Genomic DNA, 22,863 nt, shown 5'->3' with positions numbered 1-22,863 from the left:
TCTGGACAGTTCTCCTGGATCCAGACCTCCCCAGCATCTTCCTCACTAGGAAGCCTTGTAGCTGACTTCCTGACTTGCCTCTTTGCCTTGCAAGATCGCTGTGCTAAAGCAAACTTTTTGGAAAAGTGGCACATACCCTTGTAAGGAAGAAATGGTCCATGCATTTGGGTTGGCAACTCGTGAAGGAAGCAACACCACTTCCATATGTCTCCCGTGAAGCCTCAGGAAACTCATGCTGCTCACATCAGAACTCTGGATGGTATATGATTTGCTGCTCAGTGGGAGGACATTTAAAATTCCTGAAGGAAATACTTGGCATCAATAATCTCAAGTGTGTGCTACACGGTGGGATGGAGAGCAAAGAGCTGTTTTGCTCGGAGCTCTTGCTCTGCATGGTGTGCTCTCTGTGGTATGCAGCTGTTGTCTTGCATTTCCCACAGTTCTGTGCAATGGGAGACCCAGGGGGAGGAGAAAAAAGTGGGAAACCAGTGCACTCTGCAGACGCACCGTGTACCCTCTGCTCTCAGATGTTTCCACAGCTCGTTCCGTGATTGAGCAGCACATGTGAATCCACAATCCGTATTTATCCATTTGTTGAAGCAGCAATCTACAGATGGCTTCTGGACTTGGGTTTCTTCCCACATGGAAGGACGGTTTGTGCCCCGTGCCTGCTCCTCTGTGTCTCTGGTAGGACACCAAATGCACATTTAATCTATTGTCCGCTTCACAAAAGGAATTCCTAGCGCCCTATTTGGAACAGCTGAAGATCTTCGCAGTATTCTGTGGAGGAGGGAGTAGAAATCAGAAAATCAGAAATGGTCATTGACAGAACCCTTATCCTTTGCCTGTTCAGAGCTCAGCCAGTGACATGCACGGCTAGACCCTCCAACGCAATTTCTAGTTATTTCTGTGTCACCCCACCAGGCTGCACGTTCTTTAAGGTCTGGAATTACAACAGATTCACTTTCATATCTCTTGAGAGTGTCTGGCTCTGAGGGGGCTAAATGAATGGGTTATTAGCAATAACCAGAATAGCAACAAGATCTTTTTTTGTGTTGTGGCAAGGGCACCAAGCAAGGCTCCCAGCCGCATGCGTTCTGGTCTCACATTCTCCAGTCACGAGCTGCTAATTTGGGCAAGTCCCTTCTTAGGTGGCCCTTCCTCTCCTGAGGGAATGGAAGAAGGGATCCTTCTGGTTCTGATCATCTTTAACATTTGGCAGATTAAGGGACCGAGAGCCTTGTTTCCTGCAGGTCCTGGTGTGGATTTGTAAATAGCTCAGGCTCCCTCAGTTCTAAGTCTGTAGGACCAGAGAAAGAAAAGTAGAGTATTGATGATTTAAATTCAGACAGTAGACCCAATGGGCAGGTACGGAGTCACACTCTTGTTCCACAAAGTCAGTATTCGCTAGAAATCATGATGGTCATGAACTCCAGCCAGGGGGACCACCCTCCCCACTGGTTCCCAGCACAGGGCTGATTGTTGGATTCTATCTTCCCCTCCAATCGGTTGGCTTTGTCGCTTGAGTGTCACTGAAGACTGTCTTCAAACTGAATTGGAAAATAAAAATAAAAACTTTCTCATTCCTCTCGCCCAGAAACAGTCAGCTGGGGTTCGGCATTCGCAATATGCTTGTTGAACAGTAAGTCAGCCTGCTGTGACCGAGAGAGTGGTTCTTCCCGAGCACAGAGATGGACTCTCTTCCAACAACACTTGTCTCTCTTCCGCTGTTGACACCGGGTGCTTTCTCACACTGGTATCAGGTTTTGAGCAAGAGGAAACCACTTGGCTTCCCACCACCCCGCCCACACCACAACACTCCACTCTCCGGCCCCAGTCCTGTTTAGGTCATCCTTGAGGTCATGGAGACGACTTTACAAGTCTCCGTTGGATCAATTAAAGCACAGCTATGTGAGAGAGGCCACTTTTTATTTCTGAGATGTCTTTCCTGGGTGAAATATGGACTTCTCTGCAGCTCTTGGCTTTCTTCTCGGCTCTTTCTGCATCCCGCCTGTTCCCCGGGCAGACTTCGGTGATTGTATGCTTCAGCCGGTGTCTGAGTGATAGGTCACTTTGAGTCCCCACTCTCTTCCCCGTGGGACAGTGAACTCCTCCTGAGGAGGAAGTGAGCCTGGAAGCGAGCCTCATTCATGTGTGCATCTCCCAGGCCTGCCGCAGCTCAGTAAATGTTTCTTAAACGGAATTAATCCTCCATCCCACCCCCACGATCATCTTTCAGACTGCATTGGGATTTGGACACCTTCTATAATCACCCTCGTTTGCCCCTAACTCCTAATAATTCATACTTCCCTGATAAAAAAAGAAACACAAAAAAGAGAACAACAAGGCAAAAAGCTCTCTCAGTGATCAGATAGGCTTTCTTTTATGGAGGATTTTCAGAGGTTCATCAGATGTTCCCACATGTGGAATTTTTTTGAAGGTTAGATTTGCTCCAACTTGATCTTCATTTCTACATAGTATTTTCAGAGGGCTCTTCAATTTTTAAAGGACTTCATTAATTCCACAGATGATAGGTCCAATGTATGCAATAGAATCTTTTGTTATTTTATAAATAGGGGCTTTTATTCTCAACGTTTGAAAAAGCCCACACCTATGGCACTTTTATTTTAGAGATGTCTTCCCAAAATAAAAATTCCTAAGAAGGCATTTGACTGGTGAGATTTGAGGTAGCCCAAACCCCTTTGTCTTAACAGTATGCTGGTGAGGCTGTGCTCAGGGCTGTCTGAATCCTCTTGGATGGATCGAATAAATGTGTGGTTTAGAGGGACGCTGCACATTTGAATCTGGAAGGAGAGAGTTAAGTGACCATCACCAATTACAGCTTCGGAGGGGGTGATTAAGATCAAAATTGCAGGGAGGTTTTTAATTTAGCTGCCTAGAGAAGCTGCCCCCAGTTGAGCCAAGCTCATCAGATCATACACATGCTCCATCCCCTCACCCATACTGCCACTCAGAGCAATTGTATCCGAAAGGGCACCAAATGGATTGTGTGGCCCGGTACCCTCTTCCTGTGGGTCTACCAGAGTCCCCTCACCATTTTATTAGAGAGCAAGAAGGAGCAAATCAAGTTGAAGGCAAGTAAAACAAGAAACAAAATAGGGAGAAGTTTAAAGTGTGACTTTGTGCAGTTGCGCATTCAATTCACGCGATTCTTTCTTGTTGCCAACACGTGCAAATACAGCTGTGGATGGTGTGAAGACCCAGGCTTTGCTTTTGTCGCTGTGTGTGTTTTTCGCTAAGAGACCCAACTCCCGAGCCCATTTTGTATATTTCATCTGAAATTCATTTCCCCTGCCCCAATTTCTTCCTGATGCTGTGTATAAACCTAGATGGCAATGCGTACTTATACTGATAAGACGTGTGGTTTGTATGAGGAGTTCCTTGGCAGATGTGTCTGAGTGAGTGAGCTTCCCTTGGATTCTAATGCTCTAGTGGTGCTCTCAGGGAGAGGGACCTTCTAGTAATACTGCTAGTAACATCTCCTGTTTCTGTATCGCTTCCTATGTGCCTGGCATTGTGCTGGGTGTTTGCTGGCATGATCTCTATGCTGAAAACACCTGGAATGTGGGTTCAATTCTCTTCCAGTGCCATGATTCCGCATATAGGTGAAAAAAATGCAAAACAATGCTTGTCTATAAACATGCTCTGAATGTTATCCGCTGCTCCTGAGGTACACTTATCGATAGGTCCACACATCCATTATTTATATAGATAAGGCCAATATAATTGAACTTCGTATTAGCATAAACCCGGTATAAATATTTATAAATTAATGTTTAATTAACATGTGGGTTTAGGTGGTTTCTGTTGGTAATATATAGCCAAATACATTGTAAAGTTTCAGAACTGTATACAAAATGAGTGTTTGTAAAGTTAATAAGGCCATTTTTCATTTGGAAAAAAATGCAGTTTGAAATCAGTACCCTGTGTACCATTTCTTACAGTTTTCCTAATAATATATTCTTGAATATGAATGTGGGCCCGTAGTTAACTGTTCAAGGCCTCTTAATTAAATTAGGAATAATGAAATATTTTCAGGATTTCCATTAAGAACATTTACTGATGAATACAGTTTATTCTTTCAGACTAGAGCTTGACTTAATTCAACATTCTGATTACATTGCCCTATCATAGTAGGGTGGCCTCATCAAAATAATGATAATCCTCAGTTCAGTACTTTGAAAACAGCCAACTTTTCTCCTTGTTTAATAGGCTCTAAATCAGTAAACTAAATTAATAAGAAAAGTCCTCAGCTCAAGTAATGATGTGTTTTCAATTCAAATTTTTACTTTGTAAATCTATCTATTCATCATGTGCTCCAAAGGAAGGTGCAGTTGACAATGGGGTCATTTAAGTCCAGCCTGACAAAATGTCTGAGAAGATTTATTTCAGCCTTACTTTTGTTAAATGTAAAATATTTTCACACTTCAAATGCTAAAGATTTTAACTGTTTCTATTGCAAAAATATATAACGTCAAATATATAACATACTTCGTAAATACATATATACCCATATGTGCATATCTATAATATGTACACAAACATACATATAAAATTACTGAGCATTTAAAAAAATGTTAGTAATCTTTTTTTTTTTCTAGACTATTTACAACCCAAGTAGCTTGTGTTTTTTATCATCTCAGAAAGTTCTTTCTACATTTGTCTTTTTTATTTCTGGAAGACTCTATTCTATTTTTCACTCTAGAATTTACTCATTCATGATTATATAATCTGTTCTTGATTAAGTAACTCAGGCAAGTTTATAATAAAGACTTTCTCTTGTGAGAAAAAATTAAGTTTTGCAAACTGTTTTTATTTTTTTAATTTTATTTAATCGGAATCTGTACAATAAGTGAAACAATAATTCATGGTTAAAATGTATTATGTTACCATTGGACAAATCTAAAAATGTTCATGAAGCATAATTCACATCTCTGATTATTTCTTAGAATGTAGACTGTAGGATAAAGGGCCATTTAATAATTTCAATCTGCAGTGAAATATGCTCACATAGGAAAAACATTAAAATAAAACCAACATGAATTATAGTTTAAAAAACATAAATTTTGACACCCTTTTTCAGTTACCACGAACAAAATACCAGTCAATACTTTCACCTATAATTGGTGCTGGTGACAGTTTGTAAGAATTTCAAAAGGTTTATAAATAAATAGCAATGCAGCACAGACTACCAAAATAAAGAAAAATCGTTTCAAATTTTAGTAGAGTGTTATTTCAATATTGAGTTAAATTTCTTTAAAGATTGAGGTTTTCACATGACAAATATAATTTGTATCCAAATAATTCAAGAATAACAAGACTAAAAAAGTATATGGATATTTTTCTTTAAATTATAATATGCCGTCTAGGCCTTAGGTCTTTTAAAATATGAAGCACTTTACTTCAGTTTGCATTTGAACACATGGCACAAGGAAGCATTTTTCTTGTTTAATAACAAAGAATTTTATGAGAAAATTATGATTTTTTTAAGTTTCTCCATTTCAAATTGAAATGAGTATCATAGTACTTCAATATGAACACTGAATCCTTTATTTTAGTAATTTAAATTTGAAGAAAAAATAGAAACACTTTTGCTTTTGTCCTCTGTCATTGCTATTTGTCAAGTCATTTTTCATCAATCAAATCAAATGCTAAGTTAAATTATCACACTAATATTTATTTAAGTGTATTTTTAAGAAATGCCTTTTCCTTAGGTTGCATACCTAAATGAAATAGGATTCAGAATATTGTTCTTAATATTTTTTAAAGTCTAAGTTCTTGTGAATCATTTAAATAAGTATTTTGGAAATCTTTAATCAAAGCAATTGATTAGACATTTAAGATTTGCTTGGATGGTATTAAATTATGATAACTGGAGTTTAACAACAGCATTGCTTCTTTATTTTACTGTAGTAGAAGTTTATTTTTCACTGTCAATATTGTCAGTATTTTGAGATTTAGAGAAGATTAATTTTAGATATACCTGATTACATTTCTATTTGGTTGTGGACTATAATACAATAAAAATAAAACTAAGCTTATGCAGATTTCACAATTTTTACATGGATTGTCAAATCTTTTTTAGTGAGAATATTTTTTCATTCTATTATAATTTATAAAAAAATCTCTTTCTTAATTATAATTCCAAATGATAATATTCAACTGCAATATCTATCCCAAGGGCAATAAGAATGGGGAGTAGCTTATAAAAGTTTAGAAATGTTTTTGCTACAATATAGTTGCTATTTTGTGGCAGTCATTTTAAAAGGCAACAGCAGGAATTACAAAGGAACTAATTTATGAGTTTGAGTCTGATTTTATAATTTATGATGTTAGGTCCTGTAGGATTTTAAAATGTGTTCTATCATAGAAAATTATCACAAAATGTTACTATTTGTTTCTGTAGTCCCTAATAAATAACAAAATCTAGCAAAACAATTCAAGTATATCTGGATCCATTCTACTGGACTTATTTCTATATTCTAGATCATTTCCACAGGCTACACACCAGTTGTAGTTAATGAAGATTGAAAGATATTTCAAAGGTAATATTCTATTAAAACTCTAAGTTAGTATCACGGTTAAGAAATAAACCAGTGAAGAGTCTGGCATCCTGGTTATCCTTAAAAAATAATACTGTGACAGAGAGTTTTGCTAGGAGGGGAAACATTTCTGAGCAGAATGAAAGTAAATTTTCTGTTTCTCATCGGTTTGTGTCAATATTGGAACAAGTGTACTCTGTTTGCTTTCCATTTATTTTCATTTGTAAAAGTATTTCATAGAAGTCTGCAAGATTCATTTTATTTGTTTTGTGCATTTGAAGACTTCTTTAAGTATTCTCAGGAAAATAAAGAATAACTTTTGAAAAATAGGCAGTAACATTCAGGAAAAAATGACACATTTTTTTCTTTCTTCAATTTGTAGAATTTCTGGTATATGTTGATTATATTAAAATCTTTTCTAAAAGTCCAAATTTCCAAGGGAAAATTGCATATTTTTTTCTGCCATTTACTCTCTCTGTTCCTTAACTTTTAAATTCTTGGCATGCAAGAACCAGTTTTCTTCAAAAAAAATTTGTTTAAAGCAAACACTTTTATTTTATTTTATTTTTTTGAGTGCCAGTATTTACAAATTCCCAAAGCAAAAACATTGCAACATGTAAATATCTAGGGGTTTCTTTGCATAAAATACTTTGATAGTTTAACATTTAAATACATTGATAGAAACTGAACTAATATTCCAGAACAAATACCGTAATATTTTTCATGTAAAGTGAACATTCTGTATTAAAAAATAAAAATTGCTGACACCCTGAGTCAATTTTAATTATTTCAATATCAAGTCTATCACTTCAATTTATGACTTAAGCTTAGAATGCTCACTGTGTAAATTTTTTCACTAGGTAATTAGTGTATAATTAATTATTCAATAATTGAAATGCAGGTTAACAAATTTCTATATATAAAAGTTAAAAAAATGTCCTTCATTCAAACTGTGAACTCTAAGCCTATAAAACTCTTCAAAGAACCCCAAGATATCAAGCAATCTTTTATTTAGCTAAACCTACCCCCCACCTTCACTCTTATTCATACTTAAATACTCAGTATGCTCACAGCTTGGAAAAAAGCTAGAAAGCCTTAATGGATCACTGATTTTAACTAAAGAGGTAGGTGCATATCCCTTATAAATGAATTCAAAACAATTTTTGTTTTAGCATTAATAGTTTTCATCAAATGAAAACAAGCTTCTTAGTGTAGAAGTAGAAAGTCTTGAATAGGACACTTATTAACATATCTTTTATTTTAAATTCATTCTAAAACAATATCTGTTACAGTGGGACAATGGTGCATTTTTCCCCCCATTTTCTTATATTCCAGCGGTGGACTTCTTTTGAGCAAAAGGTAACATAACCAAAGTACAAAGCGAAGGATTCAGTAAAAACAGCAGGAATACATAAAATCAATTTGGGGAAAATAATATCTAATCTTGTTATAGCTTAAATCTAATACAATGAATGTGGGTTAGCCTTTCATTTTTCATGATGTATATATTCTCAGTTTAGGTGTTATGCCATTGAAAGTATTTATGCTTAAAGATAATGAGGTGCAGATTTGAATTTTCATCTGGCTACTAATAGAAGTAACAAGTAACATGTTTTAATGATGCTTCTACATTTTAGGTAAAGTTATTAGAATCAATGGCAAGAATAATTTCCAATGTCGTGGTAAGCTTTCTCGAGATTAAAAAGAATAAAAACCAGGTCGTGCTTTAGTTTTTTGTTCCTTAAATTTCTGCATAATCTCTTTCAGAAGACATACACGTTGTAATATTTATACCTTTTTTTTTTCCTGCCAATAATCCTGAAGGCCAAACATTTTTTTTAAATGATTTTTTTTTCCAGCCTTGGAAAATACATGACAATTTGGAAAGTGAGGATGAAATGAATTCTGTATTTGACAAAAGCAGGGAGAAAGGCAATTTCCATTTTTAGCTAAAAAAGGAACTTCAACAGAATTAAATCAGGGATGATAAAAACATCACTCTAAAATATTATGGTGTTCTTTTTTCCCTTTCTTAAATGGAGTACTAAAAATCTTTAGTATTGGCAACACGAAACCAGTCATAAAACTGGTCGTGATAATTTGTGCAATATTGATCTGTAATTACCCCTTTGAGGACAAAATGTATCTTTTAATGTGTGATTATGAGATGTTATCAAAAGAAAAAGCTTTCAACAGGTGTCCCTATTCTTTAAAAAGCATTTCCATATTGACTATGGAAGATTCATTTAATTGCCGAATTGTGAAATAAACATTTTGCACAAAAATCTTTATAACTTTCTGCTCTTTCTTTTTTAAATGGACTTTTTTTTCTTTAAACAGGTATTATTGATTGTACTGATTAAAAGAAGCCTTCACATATGTTTTTTTCTGCACTTTTTAGCATTTTGGTTTGGGAGTTTGCATAAATGCAACCCCCCATCTTTTTGACACATCATTCTGAGGTATTGTCAAGTCCAACCCAAGAAGTAATCACACATCCAGGAAGACAGTAGCAGTTTCTTTTTCTAACCTTCTCGGTGAAAACAGGTAGGGGCACAAACAACTGTATTATGACCCCAGTATATCTGTGGCTTCGGAGTCTGACACCTGTCAGATAGAAACAAGCTAGAGATGCTCTTATCAATTACAGGGGATCACTGATAGCACAGGCATGTTGGAATGATGAAGAAGGTTTCCATTTTTTTTTTAAAGCATGTCATCTGTACCTATTAGAAGGGGCTGAGAAAGAGACTTTTAAATGCTTGCAGGAAAAAAAAAATCTAAGAAAAATAGTCTTGAAAGCATCTATTTGCCCTTTTTGTAGCAAATAGAGATTTAGGGACTGAAAGCTTTCATTAACATCTAAGGCTATGGTCAGATAATAGAGCGCAATATAACGTAGCAAACTGAAGCACCATTACCAACAACTATTAAAGATCTCAACTATTCCAGTTAGCTAATTAAATATCAACAGTTGGAGTATTAAGGAATATCCCGAATCAAATAGAATTTATTTTTATATTGTTTTTCTAAAACCAAATTTTATTCCCTAACCTTGTTACGGAAAGCTAGTAAGGCAAATAATTTTCTTCAGGTATAAAACCAGTTCTTAAGGGAAAGGAAACTCTTTGGCTAATGAAAAAGAGAAAATTGTGTAGTCTGTCCTTCTCTCTAATTTACATGATTTCTTTTAAATAAAATCATTTACTCAGTGACAGTAAATGCAACCAGCAGATGTTTAGTTATTTGCTGAAGCAAGACAGTATATTAACTGATGGAAGTATCAATTGCAGTTATTAAAATAGACGCTATTTAGGAGAACTGTGGGATTCAGAAATAATTATTCATATAATTAGAAATTGGAAATGAGTCAACAGGAATTGTTTTGGCATAAAAAAGACATTTGAAATGACTTTAAGTATGGTTCTACCAAAGTATATCCAATGCACATTACATGAACATTAAATTTGCTGTTTTATTTCTAAGATCACCCAGAAATCTTTGAGATAGATTGGATTTGGTGCAAATAAAAATCCTGGTAAGTTACTTGTATTTTATGGCAACGGTTAATTTGAATATCTTTGAGGCTGGATATACTTCAAAGTTTAATTTTTTCTTAATTGGTATCTTCCATATTAATTTGGTCAAATTGTTGCCTATTATTTGACAGGACACATGCATACGGAAGACATTTAGGATTTGCTTATTGCGGGCAACTATGTAATTCTCCCTCTTGTCTTAAAAAATATAGCATAGGAGAGAGTGTCAGAATAGTCCCATGTTAAAGGAACTCGGAATGAATTATTACATTACACGAGAACAGGAACTCCTCTGTGAACATATTACATCAAAATTAGCATCATCACTGAACTGTTACTTGGATTCAGCCCATCTGAAAGACTGTAAACTACTTAGAACGACCTCCCTCCATAAAAAACGCCATCACCAATCCCTGAAAATTAACAACAGTTTTGTTAATCAAGGATTTCATCTCCACATTAAACTGAGGCCAAATTAAAAAGCTATGATGCTAAGGCACACAAAAACATTTGTTAAGCAAAGTCAAAATTAATGACAAACAAAATCAAGTTTCCTTTGTGGCTGATTTTCAGGCAGCTGCATCTAAATATAAAAGAGCCATCAAAGAAAGATATCCATTAATTATTAACTCAGAACAACTTCAGAAAGCAGAGCCCTTAAACTTTCATTGACATCATTCTGCCAGTCTCCTAATCTCTGCAAGTTGCTGGTAAGAGTTGCATTAAACACAGCATGCCACCAATCCTGCCTTTAAAAACTGCGGCTCCAGAGCTGTGCACTGCAGCCTGAAGACCACATGAGAGAAACGATACTTGCTGTAGAGACATCTTTAAGAAATTGACAATCTCACGATCTGAATAATCTCCTGGGTTACTTTACCTCTCTCAACCACACAATAGGGTGTCAATAGCCTAATGGCAATGTGCACGATGAAGAAACTCATCCCCACCCCCTTTTTATCCCCTTTTGGAAGTGTAAGACCACTGTCAGGATTAAAACACTGTGCCATCCTACAGTGTGTAATGCAGTGAAATGTATAGATTGGTCTTGGGCTTTTCCACTACAGAATAGGAGAAGGGGCTCTAGAACGGGTGTCGCTGATAAAATGTGGAAGCATCCAGGGCTGTTTGTCAGCCAGTGAGATAATTTAGGTTATGAAGTATTATTAGTGTTTTCAGTTTTCTTCATTGAAATTAAGTACTTTTCAGTTTATAAAATACTACTGGCTTGATTGCAGATATCAAATGCAATGCAATCTCTGTGAAAATATCCTCTAAAAATCTATGTTAATATTTAAGATTGAAGTCCAAATTTCTTCCCTGGATTTAGGAAAGTCTGGGGCCAAAATGCAGAGAAACAAGATTTTTTCATTCGCTTTGAATTTTTTTTTTCTTAATTGAAGTATAGTTGACACACAAAGGTTGTATTAGTTTCAGGTGTAGGACGTAGTGATTCAACAACTCTATGCTCTGCTCTGCAGTTTGAATTTTTATAATCTGGCATCATCATAGTTGACTTACTTTTTTGCTTTGAAATACAGAGAAACAAAACTCTCATGTGGCATATTTCTAACCTGGATATCAACCTGTTATGTGAGGAAGATTTTTCAAAAATGCTTTAAAGTGGAAGTAAAAATGAACACATACACATGTAAATAATCCACAGTTTTGATTTTTGATAACGCTTTTTGCAGATATGGCTCCATAGAAAGGAGACCGCTGTTACATGTCAGGGAGGGACATGATTTTCAGACCCTTTGGGCAAGAGCTTTATTCTACTTCTCTCTCCAGAGAAATCACTCTCTCTGCCTCCTAAAAACTTCTCAGAGTACAGACGAGCATCATCTAACTGAAATAAGCGTCAAAGACCGCCGCATTTGAATAAAAGTCTAAAAGCAATCAGCAGGACTGAGAACAGATAACAAACATTAGATCAAGTTGATCTGTCATAAACTTCCCCACCTTTTAGCTATAATCCATCTGACCACCCGCAAATTCTTCAGATCGTCTCTATCACAGAACTCAGATTGTTAAAAACCAAAATGTTACAACTTTTTAAACCAATACAAAAAGAACAGGATGAGGAAATTGTGTACCTCTGTGATGATTCACATTTAAAGGTTTTATCTCTTTGCTCTATTTGATTAAAGGCCTTGTATTGAGTTAAGCAGCAAATCCTGGCGAATAATTAGTGGCTGTTTTTTTTTTTTGGTCCCTCCCCCACACCCCCCCTCTTTTTTTAAATGAAAGCTTAAATGGGGGAAAATGGAACGTCAGTCAGAAACTGGTTCATACCAATCATAATAATTATAATCTATTAGAATTAAGCCATAATCATTAAAATTTCTTCTTTTCTCCTACCTTTGATGGACTGTTTCATCTGTTTCATTAAAGCTGTAATTTTTACAGATGCTCTTGATGTTCTTACGTTTTCATCAGTGTCTAAGACAGCCTAAAGGAAAGAAATAGCTCTTTGCCTATAGAAATATATGTTAATACATTAGTTACTCGAAGCAAGCAACTTTTGCAATATGTGTGTCTGCATGTCTATAGTTGTCTTTATTTGGGCCTGCCCAGCATTTTGTTGTGTTCTCTTCTTGCCCGGCAGCTGGACCCTGACCTTCAAGTTCTTTTTTTTTTTTTTTTTAAGAAAAAGAAAAAAAAAAGAATTCTTTTCAGATTCCAAATTCCCCCCTCTTACCCTCCCACTGACACCATCCTATTCAGAACTGGAGATAACTTTATTCATCTACACATCATTGTATCAAATTCAATAGGCAAACTGCTTCAACATGCCTCAGAGCTGGACAGGACAGTTATGTCTTCATTCCCACCCCCCCATCCTCCCCCCCCTCCCCACCCCCACCAGCCCCCCGGTGCAATGAGATTTTTACCACCGCCTTTTCAGGCATGAAATGAGCACAGTTACAAAAAAATAATTTCAAACAAGTGTTTTACTACTCTGTTGGGTCACTGTAGATATATTTCCCTGCAAACTCCTCAATTGGATGGAATACATTACCGCCAGGCTGAGTTGCTTAGAATCATCTCGAGACAATATATGCTGGAAAGGAAGAAGGGGATCTGTTTATTCATTAAGTTCCATAAACTGCTGATGTAGATTTTGATGAAAAATGTGCTTGCAACCCAAGTGTTTGCTTTAGTATAAAATTAAGAGCAGCAAATGTTAAAAAGCGACACCAGGGCACAGATGACATAAAGCAGGGAAAGGAAGAATACCAGCAACCAAAAGCAAATATCCTGTTCTCAGAAAACAAAATATTATGTCTGTCTTCTGATCGATTTCGGGAGAGAGAGGAATTAAAGCTGTTTTTTTTCCTCCCCTCTTGGCTCTACAACACTTTGATTTCACTTTTGGGAGTTTGGAATTCTTAAAGAGAAAAATAGAACTTGCTTAATGCCAGGGACATCAAATAACTGTTTGATGTTGGACACTCTTGCTACAAAAATCAGTCTACTGTCTTCAGTCAGGATGACTGGCTATCAGATTAGTGTTCGGGGTGGGAACTGGTCTGCAAATGTGGATTCTCAATGAGGCAGGCAGCAGGCTTTTAGACAAAATAGTTCTTTTCTTCCAAAGTTGGGTTTCTTTCTTTCTTTTTTTTTTTTGAAAACTTTTTAAGGAGTCCTTCTAAAAAAAAAAGAAAACTCTTTTGGATTCTGATGTTTAACAAGACAACAACAAAAATCTCAGTCAAAACAGTTCTAAACTCAACTAGGCATCCTTGTCCATTCCTGGGACCCCCCAGGTCCGAATGCAAAGCCTGAAAGAAAGTTGAACGATTAAAATTACATAGAGCATTTGAAGTCCTTAAACTAGCTAGCCGTTATAAAACATTCTAGATCCTGAAGGTAGAAAAGGAGAAAGAGCTTTTTAAAAAGCAGACTTAAATCATTGACTAGGTGTTTTCTGCTCTAGCTCCTATATGTTTCTTTGGAGGGTGTTGCAGACATTTGGAAGGATTTGGGAGTTTCAAAAGAGAGAAGTTTATACATTAGTGCTGCAAGTTGCAAAACACCGTTGATATTTAAATGTTTATTGTGCAAAATCTGGGATAAGCTTCAGCATGAGGGCCCCTTTAAGTGCCTACAACTCTTGCTAATTCCCCTCAGCATTGAGGCTTGCACAAAGGCCTTAATCCAATTCCACTGTTTTCAGAAAGCCTATGCTATTTTCTCTCACATAAACTAACAACACTACCCCATCACTCTGCAGAGTGGGTCAAAGAAAAAGCGCTCTCTGTTTATACTTCACCAACACTTTGTGTTTCTTGGGCAAGCATAGCAAGGAACTTTTAAGTGGTTCCCCAGGCCCCACGACATCTTTAGGGGGAAAGAAAAGCCTTCAGACATGGAGGGGCTGGTTTTTCAGGATGAAAAATGGACTTGGGTGTTAGGCCTTCTTCTCTGCTATCTGTGAAAAGAAATTGATCGCTCATTCTGGCAGTTCTGATTTAGATGATGGGGAGTCAGGCTAGCTTTGATTAGGTGGCTTGCACATTTTGATAAGGTGGTATTATTTTTCTCTAAGACTGTAGGTTCTTTCTCCTTCCCTCTCCCTCCCTGTCTCTGTACCTTCCTTTCTCTATTCCTTACCTCCCTCCCCACCCCTCTCACAATTACCTTTCATTATTTCCTGCAGAGATTTCTTGAGGTCATATAGACAGTTCTCATTATTTATTTTCTCTGTTGCCAGTTCCCTTTTATTGAAATGAGATATTGATTCAACCCAAATTTTAGGCACTTTATTTTTCGCACCTGTTATTTTGGTGGTCCTTTCTAATTTCAGGTGGGAATTCTGCTAATAAATAATTACACCTGCTGTTGGCAGTGGAAATCAGGCATTTGCCTCCGATTGTGAGGACACAAGTGACCAATTACTGTGGTAATTAACTAACTGTGGGTGCAATTAGAAATGACCATGATTTTGCCCCATGAGTGAATTATTGAGAGGGGATGAGGAAGCCAATGTGACAATGGGTAGGAGTCATTTTCAGACTTATGTCTTGGCAAGCAGTGCCACCAAAAATCAAATGACACAGAATTCTGCACTCCAATTAGAGAAAAGGATGTCATTTCTATTGATTTCTATTCATGATGTCAAACTGAGGAAGCTCACATTGGCTACTTTTGAATGTTTTCGCAGTTCTGTAAAACCCAGGAGAAGAGATTCTGGTGGACAGATTCCAAGTTTGTGTGTTTTGAATTGAGGTAGTGGAGCTTTATGTATTTGGGTGGAAAGATTGCTCTGTGTTCCATCAGCTTCTGCAACAAAAAACAGGGTAAGTTTTGATGCAAGACAATGTATCTTAAAGACACCAATCTTTGCAGCAGGAGAACTTTGCTACACAGTGCAAGACTAACCTATGGCGGTATTGGATCCTTTTTCTAATGAATCATGCCAAACATTTGAAATGGCGTTTCTCTTTAACTATGTCATGGTAGCTGAAATCAACTATGGACAAGGCACTCCAAACTAAACTCCCACGTGGTTGGAAGAAGACATTCTCTTGGATGAGTTTGTGTAAGAAGACAGTAATCAAGTCAGTGGTCTTTCAGACCCTAAATCAATCCCATTTCAAGGCCTGATACAAAGGCTCTGACTTCTGAGATTGTATATTTATCTAAGCATAAGAACCATGCTCTACTTCCACTTTTAAGATCTCCTGACGATTTGTATCTTTGAAATTATTTTCACATACTTCCAGCTAGTAAAAAAAAAAAAAAAGTCTGCATGAAACAGCCAAATGGTGAACAATTTGGACAGCACAAAGCTGGGCAAATCCTGCTTGCATCTGTCTGCTGTCTAATGGTCAACTTTTACATTATCAAAATTAAGTTGCTTATATAGTTAGCAAGGTTTTCATCCTTGCAGGCCTTCTCAGAAGACAGGCCAAAGACCTGGATGAGCCTGGTAATGGATTCTTCTTTTTGCCTCATGATGTCACTACTGGAAGGGGATTTGTGTAGTGATGAATGGGGCGAGATCTCCTCTGCTAGGAAGGGTGACAGGATCATGATTTCTCCTAAAAGTGGTGTTGATATAACTTAAAAACAAGGAATATGAAATGACAGTGTTTAAGCATCATAAAAAAGGTGTTTTGGTCTGTAACAAACTACGATATGCAGCCTAATGTTGAGTAGTCAGACATGAGCAAATAGTGCAGATCATCTCTGAATCTGACCTGAAGCCGTCATCACTTGGGTAATTAGCAAGAATATATTTTTTGAAATTTTCATTAGTTGGGCCAAAGATCTGAATGAAGCATTCTTTTCCTCAGGGAAGGAAAGAGAAGAAAGAAAGCATTTAGTCACCAACATCTACTGGAGAGGACCAGAAGACAAATGGTGGTTTTGAGCTATCTTGTTTTAAAAGATGATTTCTCATTCAAATAAACCTCCCCAGTTCCATTTACCTGGTGAGACGCAGGGAAGATGGAGTGATGCACAGGGAGTTAGGACATCTCAAAGTATTGTCATATCAGCCTCTACACCACAACCTGAAACCCGAAGAGTTCATGGCCAGCAAGTTGGAAAAGAAGATGGGGCTTCCGGTTGGGCCCATGGCAAAGTGGTGGATGCGTGTCTTGCCTAAAGTCTATGTATATTTTTGTTATTATTTTTCCACTCAAATAAAATAATGCCACTGGCCAATTGGTTCAGAGGACAGCACTTGCAAGCAGGGAAAACCCTTAAAATGTCTGATAGTGAAGATTTTCATGTATAAAGTGGTCCCTACCACACACATAAAATACTAGCTAATTACCACAGTCTCCTATTAAAATGTCGCATTAATTAAATAAGATTCTTTCATTCAGCATAAAATGCACCACATCAAAAAGACAGTGATGGAGCAGGCTAAAACTTGTAGTTGACGGACAGCATAAGATAGTTCTTGTTCCTTTTGTTTGCTTTTGGCTCATTTAGTTTGACTCTAGCAGCCATTCTGCTGGGCTGCTGGTCAGGCAATCCCGCCTTTGGGTCCTCTCTCCAACGTCCTTGCCATTCCCCGAGGGCTGCCTGAGGTCCTGCAGTATGACCCAGCACCAAGGCCTTGGGAATGCCCTGTCAGCCGCCCATCATGGTCATTGGGTCACACTTGAGTTCTAACACACCCATGGGCCTCCACATGGTTACTTCAGCTCAGGGGCTCTGTGGCTTTTATATTAGGTTTGGGACAGGGGTGAATCATGAATGAGGCTGGGAGTTATTCGGTAGTGTCTCCCCTCTGAGCCATCCCGTCCCCTCCGAGCTCCTGCTGCCATCAGGCGGGGTACAGTCCCCCCCATCAGAGGCACCTCCCCTAACATTCGGTCTCTTTAGACTCAGGGAAATCTTTGCTTCATTCTTCCCTAACAGCACACCCCTCTCTTCCCTCTCTCTAGGATACATGGCACAATGTCTTCATGAGCTTCCAGGGTCGCTGACTCGGATTCCTTCAGAAGCAAGCCTGTGAGAATAAATGAAGTGGGTCCTGTGCAACAACGAGAAGGTGTGAAGACTTTAGGGAACTGGAGAATAATTGAATCTTTAAAGCCTCTTGAGTTCAACTTAACACACACACACACGAAAATCTCAGTTTAGAACCCTTTTTTTTTTTTTTTAAAGATTTTATTTATTTATTTGACAGCGAGAGAGAGAACACAAGCAGGGGGAGTGGGAGAGGAAGAAGCAGGCTTCCCATCGAGCAGGGAGCCCGATGCCGGGCTCGATCCCAGGACTCTGGGATCATGACCTGAGCCGAAGGCAGATGCTTAACGACTGAGCCATTCAGGCGCCCCTCAGTTTAGAACCTTTTGTTTATTCTTTTACAAAATATAGGATGAACTATTGAACAGCTCCTTTCAATTCTACAAAATTCCCTGAGGCAGAGAGATCTAAAAATACCCAAAGGACTGGACTACCTGCTCTGACTAGGGTCAAAGTATTGGAGAAATTCAAGCGGAAATACACAAAATCGTATTTCAATAAATTAAATAATGATAGCTACATTTTTGTGTTACTTTTAATTTTTTAATTTTTGGGGGGACCACTAGTGGTGTGTTAACATACTTGGAAATTTTATTCAATATGAATTTGGGTGCCTACCATTTGCCTTGGTCTCTGGTGGGCTGTGAGGAGGACACAAATATATCCAATCCCCAAGGAGCCCTTATTAAGTATTGGGAACAGCTGCAGCTATAAAGAAAAAATCTGTGCAAAACAAGTAATCTACATGCAACACTTAAACCTCAAAACAACTGAGAGAGGCATGATTATCATGCCCATTTTTCAGTTGAAGAAACTGAGGCATATATGGGTTTCATAAGTAACTTGCTGAAGGCCACAGAGCTGGTAAGGGACAGAGGCAGGAGTAGATTGTTGGTGGGTCTGACTTCAGTTCTGGGGAATTTTCACTAGCATTCAGCCTCTAATCTAATTATCCACATCAAACTATATTTACAGGGCTAGAGTCTGTCCTTTGCGATGCAGAATGGTATGCTAGCATCAGAGTCTGGAAAGGAGTCATTAGTCCAAATTTATGCTGATGTGATGGCAAGAATCTATCTGCTCAGAGTTTGAGGCGGCCCCAGTCGGGAGCCTTTAGGAGGCCGCTTTGTCAGCTCCCCAAAGATACTCCCTGGAGTGCCTTCAGTTCGATCCGAGCCACGCCCTCTTTCTAATTGCAACACACCAGCGCTATTCACAGGTGGAACAGCCAGCAAAGGCTCATTTAAACCCTCCTCTCGACTGCTTTCTCCCACCTTCTAAACTCGAAAGGGGGCAGGAAGAGACTCACAAAAGCCTCTTCTTCCCAAAGCCCTTGTAATAGGCTCATTAAGCACCCGTCTGGGCTTGTTATAAAATACTTTGGAAGCAGCCCCTAAGTAGCTGACTGTTTGTAACAGATAATATCAAATTGGAGAAACATGTAAAAGCACATACAAAAACAGTAAAATGAGATGTACTCTAATGATACCAGCCAAACAAGCAGGGAAGTAATTAGTCATTTCATGTACATGGTTTGGGATTTGTAGCCGAGCTAATTTTATGGGAGGCCATCTCAGCTTCTAACTTTGGTGTTTTGTGTATGTGGTAAATAAATGATGTTCTGTGGAGAGTTCTGTCCCGGGATATTAAACAACGCCACAATCTAATTTTGGTAGTCACACATAGTATTTATTAAACATTGTTCCGAAGCCTCTCTTAAGGGATGCTGTGGTGTGTTTTGATGATTTATGTTTTTGCTTTCATCACCTATGAATTTATGTTATGTAAAATAGTCTAATAAAAAGTATTTGTTTGTAATACACAGAGTGATACTCTTTATATTGTGTGATGTTAATGCTAAGATTCAGTTTCTTGATTTACATTTACTACTCCAGATATGTCATCTTCTATATAGGACATTGAAATGAATGATATACAAGCAATTGATGACTGTTGATTACCTTCTGGGAAACTATACCTTGAAGGTAATTATAGTTTGAGGGAGAATTTCTAAATTTGGGGAGATAAGTCAGTTTTTCATTGTTATTTGTGCAATACTCATCGGTTTCTGTAATAGAGTTACTAAATTCATTTCAATGAATTATTCCTCAGAAAAATACATATACCGTCTCTCTGGAAATGAAACATTTTCTATGTCTAAAACTATAAAAGAGGTTAAAAAGATATTTTTGTACACCTCAACAGAGAAGAATCATTAGTGTTGATATTATTGATGTAACTTTGGATATCGTAAATGCTTAATGTTAAGCATAATTTATATAGAACCTTATTTATTTCATCAATATGCCAGTGAGCTACATAAATTGCAGTCTTTTCCACCAAGCCCCCAATTATAGGCCATTTAAAATTACTCTTATGTAAGTTTAAACTTTGCTTCTTGTCGTCTGATTTGGGTCCATGAGGTTCCAAGACTAAGGAGAGGGCAATGTCGTGTGAAGACACTTGAAGCTGAATGAGGACCCTGGATGGTTCTAAGAGTTCCTCTGTCACATACAACCATTGATATATCATGATGTGTCCTCAGTGTCCTCTTCTGCCAAATGAGAGGGTTGGAAAATTTTTTCCTACTTATTTATTTAGAGAGTGGGGAGGAGGGGCAGAGGGAGAGAGGGAATCTCAAGAAGACTCCCCACTGAGTGTGGAGCTCAATGTGGGGATCCCTCTCAAACCCTGAGATAATGACCTAAGCTGAAATCAAGAGTTGAATGCTTAACCGACTGAGCCACCCAGGTTTGCCACCAGAAAAATAATTTCTATTTTGACTTCTAGCCTCAAATTCTATTTCTATAATGTGCTTGGGATCAAGTGTGCGCACACAGGACTACCATAGATACCGGGTTGAGCAGACTTATTTATTGAGCCCTATAACTTTGGGGGAGAGGATGACTTAGTAAAAATAATTGCACACAATTAAAGAAAACAATTATAGGACATTTTGCATTCAATGATGTTGGATGGTGAACAGATCCCTCCCCCCTCCATTTGAAAACTGACATAAAATAATACCTTTTGTTTGTAATATAGTTTTTTTTAAGAATTTATTTATTTAGTTGACAGAGAGAGAGCACAAGTAGGGGAGAAGCAGGCAGAGGGAGAGGGAGAAGCAGGCTCCCCACTGAGCAGGGAGGCCCCCTGAGCAGTGGGGCTTGATCCCAGGACCCTGGGATCATGACCTGAGCCGAAGGGAGTCGCTTAACCGACTGAGCCACCCAGGTGCCCCTGTAATATAGTTTTAATTGGACAAAGTATATTCACATCTGAAGATCTCCTTTTGGACAGTTTGACATTTATGTCAAGATTAAGCATGTACATATTCTTTGACCCAGTAAATCCACTTACAGTCAGTTTTTTCTACAGATATAAACATATGGTAGAAAGATGGCTATTTACTTGTAGATATGGAAGCATTGTTTGTGACAGCAAAAGGTTGTAAACAATCTACACATGCACCAATAAGAAGCTGCTTAATAAACCATGACCCTTATACTTAATGAAATCTGCTGTATTGATACTGACATGAATGGGGCTTTTGTAAGGATGGCGAGGGAACTATGTTCAAGGTGGATTATTAAGTGAAAATCAAAGTGCATAAAATAATATGCAGAGTATTCTAACCATTATTATTTTTTTAGAAAGTATAGGCACACACGTGTGTTACAGGTTTATAATATCTCTAAGAGGTTACCTAAACCCACGGTAACCTGACTGCCCCAAGGAATAGAACTGGGAGTCCAAGGATGGTGACAGGTAGCTGACTTTTTGCTGTGTACTGCCTTAGATCTTTAAAAATGTGTACCATGTGCATCCACTAGTTATTTTTTAAAAAGAACTAATAAAAGCAAATATTCAGTGTTTGGTACTTACCAGGCATTGCTCTCATGCCTACATATATTAATTCAATGAATCTTTACTATAAACATATGTGGTTAGAACTGTTACTATCACCCCCATTTAGCAGATAAGAAAAATGAGGCAGGAGAAAGTTAAGCCAGTTGTCCAAGCTCAAACAGACAAGGTGGGGCTTATCAGCACTGGGCCTCCTGTGTAAAGCTCTCTGTCTAAGGTTTTAGAACACCTTCCCAGATGCTATGTATATTTCTATGTATACAGGTTTGTTCAAGTCTCCTGACTTTGGTAGGACCATTCTTTCCTACTATGCATTCTGTCAAATAATACTGTAGGTGGTTCTGCCCAAACACAAGGATTAGTAGTGGCCCTTATCCAAGAACAGCTAAACCCACACAGGGATGACTCTGTCTCTGGTCCAACTCTGCTGTACATGGAGAATCAGTGTCCCCTCATTTCTAAAAAATTCAACTTTTACTGCCTGCACATCATTATAATCCACAGGGTCCCTTCCAAATGTTCTCGTCTCACAAATTTGCACGCTTTTTTTTATTTAATTGAACCCAACTTTTTCTAAAATATTATCCCAAATACATACTAGTCTGAGCATGGAGGAAATCCTCTAGATGACAGAAACAAATATACTCCTGTTTAGTCATAAATAAAATTGCAATTCCCACTCCCCCCAAATCAGTACTTCATTCTTTCTCATTGCCACCATTAAAGAGAATTTCCCATTATTTACAGATACATGGCTCACAGAATTACTAGAAATTTAAAAAGTTGATTTTGTTAGCTGATGGGGACAAACTCAGCGCATTTAAAAACGGTGAGCAAACTAGTCGAAGTGGAGGAGGGAATAAATTTTTTAGCCATTAGGAAAGGTGTATTTCTCTTTTGTCCTTTGTTGTCTCTTATTTAGGAACTGATTTAACTTGAGACTGTGTCTCCAGGATACTTAATTGCTCGCCACCCATTGCTTCAGGTTTGAGTTTTCTCTGCCAGTCAACTTCTAAGTTCCAAGATTTTGCTTCGCGCTTCTTCCCTCCTGAATGTGCAAGAGCACTTTGGCTCTGAGTTCTCACCTTTGCTGACCTGTAGCTCACGTTGTCATTAAAAACAAAACAAAAACAATATAACAAAACAAAACAGACTTGAAGCTAACACCCCTCAGGTATGAGTATGAGTTCAGGCCCCCCTCTGGGGGTGGCAAGAAAAGTTCACGGTGTCCTTGAGGCTGAATGAATAGAAAGAAGAAAGTTCATAGCCCTGAGGTTGGCCTCTCTTTCCAGAAATTAACTTGAAGTCTTTTGACACATCGCATTCAGTTGTGGGAACAAATCAGCCTGCGAATGTTTTGGAGGGCAGACCAGAAGTCTATTTGTTTGTTTTAATAAGTCTTG

This window comes from Zalophus californianus, chromosome 6 (assembly GCF_009762305.2).
Source record: "Zalophus californianus isolate mZalCal1 chromosome 6, mZalCal1.pri.v2, whole genome shotgun sequence".
Taxonomy (NCBI): Eukaryota; Metazoa; Chordata; class Mammalia; order Carnivora; family Otariidae; genus Zalophus; species Zalophus californianus.
The sequence above is the reverse complement of the archived record's forward strand: the minus strand, read 5'-3'. Positions refer to the sequence as shown.